This window comes from Haemaphysalis longicornis, unplaced genomic scaffold (genome assembly GCF_048455015.1).
Source record: "Haemaphysalis longicornis isolate Haplotype H1 unplaced genomic scaffold, Haemaphysalis longicornis Haplotype H1 scaffold_2, whole genome shotgun sequence".
In the NCBI taxonomy this organism is placed as follows: Eukaryota; Metazoa; Arthropoda; class Arachnida; order Ixodida; family Ixodidae; genus Haemaphysalis; species Haemaphysalis longicornis.
The window spans coordinates 187,993,626-187,999,150 of NW_027526295.1; the positions used below are offsets into that span (position 1 = coordinate 187,993,626).

The 5,525-nt window shown below is 51.2% G+C and overlaps 1 non-coding gene across 1 annotated transcript; it reads left to right on the forward strand.

Moving 5' to 3' along the window:
* The first annotated feature begins 4,871 nt into the window (after positions 1-4,871).
* Trnat-cgu (transfer RNA threonine (anticodon CGU)) lies at positions 4,872-4,946 on the forward strand. Its single transcript has one exon. It is a non-coding gene; the product is annotated as a tRNA-Thr (tRNA).
* The last annotated feature ends 579 nt before the right edge of the window (positions 4,947-5,525 follow it).

The following is a 5,525-nucleotide window of genomic DNA, read 5'->3' on the forward strand; positions in this document are numbered from 1 at the left end:
CGCCGGTTCGAGCCGCTGAGTGTGCCGAGCTGGCAGGCGCGGCCGGTGTGTGCGCGGACTGTTTCCGAAGGCAAAAAATACTTCACGATTGCTTGCTTTATCCATTCCTTGCGAACAAACGCGCAGAATCTACAAATTCAGCTCAGCGATCGTCGTAGTTGACCATGGAGCAAAAACAGTGGGTGGAGCGACGCCGACGACGCATCTCGTGCGCGCATCGGGACATGTGTCTCAAATTCACGCTTACGACTAGTCGTGGCGACAGTCGTAACGATCAGTCGCATGCGAATACCGTGTACCAATCGTACATGTGTACAACGCTTAAAGGCCGTGTGCGAACTGCTGGCCTTTGTTGAGCTGGCGATCGCAGTTCATGCCAGATGACTCCAAGTACTGCTCGCTCTGCTGCTCGGACGGCGCACGGATCTGTCAGAGATTTCTCCGCCAGCCCTCATTCAGTGATAAGAAGCCGCCTGGTATTATGTGATGACCAGGGGCTGTCATCTTAAGGCGTTATAACACCAACACAGAAGAAAAACTTCGCCTGCTCCTCGCCGTAATGTGAGATTGCCGTGCATACAGCGAGAACACAGCCGGAGGAAACGCCGGCGAACCCTGCCGCTTCAACTTCCGCTAGGCGCGCTAGGTGGCAGCACACCGCAATGAAAGAGGCGGATTCGTGGTTGTGGGTACAGGTCTTTTTCAGTTACTTTATTTAGGCGCCGATAGTCCACGCAGAATCGCATGGTTCCATCCTTCTTTTAGATGCGACTGTATCTCATTCACTCGCCTTGTCCCTCCATACGGCGTTGTCCGCACCTCCCCCTACACTATAAAAAAATAATAGTTAGCGGCACCCGGTTTCGATCCCACGACCCTGTGGGCGGAACGCGAGGTACTTCGTGCTCTTCCCACTGCGCCACAAAACCGAGACAGAATCAAATGCTACGAACGCGCCTTATACCCTTGACTCATTCAAACTACGTCAAGATGCTACTGATACAACGCATGATGGGGCAATGATTAACACTTTCAATAAAAGAAAAGAAGCTCCACTTACAGCAACAATGATGGAGTAAAGGTCGTTGCGACAGCGAAGCCATAAGCATACCGCTTAGAGAGATTGACCAAGATTGGCCAATAAAACATAATAATAATCATAAAACATAATATTCATACGCGTTCCCGACACGTTTCACGCGATTTCAGAATCAATCCAACGGAAACACCAAGTGAACCCCACGATGCGTCGCCTCTACACAGGGTTCCCCTCGCGGGGAGGTGGGCGCAATTTTTTAACGAGCACCAGCGTTGCGGCCAAGGGAATCTTGGAAGGCTGAATCACGTCGTCTTTTAGCATTTCTCGCACCTGATTATCTACTGCTTCTCGCTCTGTTGGCGAAAGGCGGTATTGGGACTGGCGGGTTCTGTGCGTAGCTTCATCAGTTGGTATTTGGCGTTCAGCAACCCCTGTTCGCCCGACACCAGAAAGCGTTGCAAACCAGTCATGAAACTCTGCCAATAGATCCAACAACTCGCGTCGTGGCTCTGCAGGAAGCTTGAAATCAACATAGAGTTCAAGGTTTGACGCTGTTTCTCGTTTGGGCGATTTTTCCGTCTCTGGCATCGTAGCAGCTGTGGTTGACTCAGCCATCTCTGCCCGCTATTACCACGCCCTTCGTTACATACTGCGGCTCATCCCGAACATTTGTGACAAGTATTCGCGGATGCCCGTCCTCGATCAGCGCTACGCCTCTCGCGACACCGATTCCTTTATCTAGAAGGAGCTTAAAACTGCCTTCCACGAGAACGTTACCGTGAGTGATGGTGTCTAGCTGGACAGGGGAAAAATACGGCCGTTCTAGCGGATAGATTCACATGATCAGCTCCGACTGTTGCGGGGAAGACCCAAACGAGGGTTTTCAATGTGGTGACGAAGGCGGCCGAAGCGTCAGGCGGTTCGAGCCGAGATTGATGACGGCGGCGCATTCGCAAAGGAAGTACATGCCGAGAATAAGGTCTCTCGAACAGTTCGGCAAAACCACAAATTTCACAGCACACGTCCCGCCGGGAATATCGATGCGAACGAGCACCTTCCGATTGGCGTCACAAGGTGTCCTCCGGTGGTGCGTGTGTCGGGGCCGTTCCACTCTGTTTTCACTTTGCGGAGACGGCGAGAAAACTTTTCGCTTATAACAGAGTATTCATCCCCGGTATCGATCAGTGCCGTCGCGTAGTGGTCGTCGATAATGATGCAAATTACGTTCGACGTCGTATTTGCGTGTGGGCCGCTCGCCGTCTGTGGAGGTTCTTCATGGGGTTCTTGGGCCTTCTAGACGTGCATGCGGGCAAGGACGAGTCGAGTAAGAACTGTTGCGACTCAGCCCGCCGCAATACTCCTCGGCTGTGCGGCGAAGCCTCCACTACATGCGCCTTTCAAGCAGGCCCCCTTTGTCGGTGACTCACGCTTGCAGCCGACCATTCAAACAACCTGTGACAGGCCTGGATCAGGCGCCTCGCTATCGGCGCGATCAAACTTCGATGGCGGCCGACGCAACACGCGGAGACTTGTCCCAAGGACGCAGAAGCTGTTGCGGAGACCTCTTCTATCCCCTCTCTCGGACTCAGCGTGCGCCGCTACTACCGACTGCTCACAAACTCTGGAAAGAGCGTTGTGTGTGTCTGTGCCATTCGTGTCATGTGCAGAATCTAGAGGGAACGCTTGTTTTGACCGTTGGCGCTCTGGGTATAAATAACACCCCCGCGCTGTAGTTCATTCCTGTTTGAGCAGTGACCTGTTTGAGCAGTGAATCAATGCTGTCACTCTGCTCGAGTCCTGTACTGTAACCTCGCCCGTCGGGGCATTGTTCTTTGGCTTCGGCTCACCTCTCGCTATGAAGTAAACAGTTACGTTTGCCTACGGCTTCTGGACTTCTTCACGGCTGCAACAGTCGCTAGCCGCTGGCTTCACCACGCCACGAAACGTATGTTGGAGGCGACGGAGCTTGTCTCGGGTCGGCCGTCCCAGACGCAGCAGAACGCAAACCACAACGAGACGGCACACGCGGAGGCGCGAGCACTAACCAACCGCGCTCCCGCAAATGACCGCCCAACGTGGTTCGGTGCTAAGGACGAAATGACGAATTATGGCGAAATGACCAAAGCCTACCGCCTGGCTCGTGGGACCTTCCCACTTTCGGACCCGGGGTTGAGTAGGGCAGATGCAGTGCTACTAAGACAGCTTCAGACCGGGTTCCTACTTACCCCGGCTCTGATGCACCGAATGTATTCGGAGTCGTTCCAGACCGAGAAGTGCCAGCTCTGCTGCAGGGAGACTGCAGACCAGAAGCACATTTTGTTGAACTGTAGAAGTGACACCAAGAATTACCTTGCAACGGCTTGCAGAAGCCGCAAGGAGCTACAGCTACGAGCATCAACACTGGGCCGTCCAGCAGGTTCTGCGGGCGCTCGAAAGGCATGAGACTCGCGAGTCGGCACCGGCAGGCTCACGTCTCGGCTGACTAGTAGCTAGCCACCAGGACGACGCCGAGGGCCGCGTCACGGCGCGGAAAAACGTCGTTGTGCCAGCTTCAGTGAAGTTTATTAAATCCAATCCAATCCAATTTAGGGAGTTCGTTGTCGGCAACACCACCTCCAGGCGCTGCCGCACTTAGTTCTCCCGGTGAGGCACAGGTGACAGGCTCTCCCGGCGAGACCGGAGGAGAGGCAAAGTCGGTCGACGAGGCGATGGTGAGCGATAACCGTGAGTTGAGCACTGTACAGGCGGTGGCGCACGACGGAGGTACTCCTCGAATTTATGAGGCTCTTACCACGGCGCGGACATGGGACACTCGGGTGGAATCCACGAAGCCCGAGTTCACGATACGGGCAGCGGCGATACACGTGATCAGCCTTGCCACAGTGAATTCACAGCGGTCGGTTGTCCGTCGTCCTCCAGACGTCTGTTTGCTCTGGGCCGGGCTGCTGCAATCGGCGCGGTTAGTAGTGCGACGGTATAGTGGCGCATCGTCGCGGGGTGCTTACGGACTCCCGTATGACTGACAAGGGAGGCTGGAGGGCAACCACGGCTTATGTCACGGCAGGGTGCTTGATAGTTGTGTTTGCGGACATTTCAGGAAGGAGCGCTGGTTGTACTTCTTCCCGGACAACCTCTGCAACCGAAACGGAGGCGACTGGTCACTTCGAGGTTGCAAAGAACTTCCGCAGCGCATCCTATAGCATTTCGCGGACAATCTCGCGGATCGCACCCTTGTCAAGAGCGTCCACTCCAGGCCCTGACGACGTAAAGGCCGCTATGTTCGCTTGTGCTGCTTCCAGGTGGTGGTAGTGGTCGTTCCTAGAGGGGAGAATTTGTTCAATGTTTGTAATTTGTGCCATAAACGCGTCGACCTTCGTTGGGGGATTGCAAACTAGTCCGCCAAAGATGTCACTTTCGCACCCACGATTCGGATCCCACCCGGCGGACATTTTTTCTACACTTTCTTTGTGTCTTTCCAAATTGTTTATCTGTTTCAATGACCTACCACATTCCCCACTTTGCTTTCCGAGGTTTTGTTGACTGCCAACCCTTTTTCCTGTCTTAATTCCACGAGCCCCTCACTTCCTATTGTGATGCGCTACATGCATAGCGAGGGACTCTGTTGTGGCAGTCTTGTTGCCATAGGGAGCTTCAGAGTGTTCAACGCTGGTCGACCACTCTAGACATGTCGTAGACACTCGAGTCACGACCCGGGGGTTTAAAAGAAGGTCCCCTTCACCCCCAGAAGTTCGAGTGGCGCTGGCTACCACCCCCAAGCGCAGGAAACAAAAATGCCTTACGTAAATACCCCAGAAAGTGGATGGGAAAATAGCCCCGCCGGTAGCGTAGTGGTCATCGCACCAGACGCGTATTCTGGAGGTCGTGGGTTCGGATCCCACCCAGGGGGCATTTTTTCTCCATTTTCTTTCTGTTCTCCAAATTCTTTATCCGTTTCAATGGCCTACCCAATTCTCCCCTTTGGTTTCCGAGGTTTTCTTGACTGCGCACCCTTATTTCTTCCTTATTTTCAGCGAGCCCCTCAGAAGGTAGTATATATATATATATATATATATATATATATATATATATATATATATATATATATATATATATATATATATGTATATATATATATATATATATATATATATATATATATATATATATATATATATATATATATATATATATATATGTATATATATATATATATATATATATATATATATATATATATATATATATATATATATATATATATATATATATATATATATATATATATATATATATATATATATATATATATATATATAGTAAAAAGGGGCGCAATAAAAACCAGAACAAGGTTTACTTCGAAAACATAACTTTACATCGATGTTTCGGACGGGGACCGTCCTTTATCAAGACTATTGAAATACTCTTAGTTGGCGGTGAGATGTTTGAGAGGCGCCCCCTTGCTCTGATGTGAGCTTACGGACTCGCG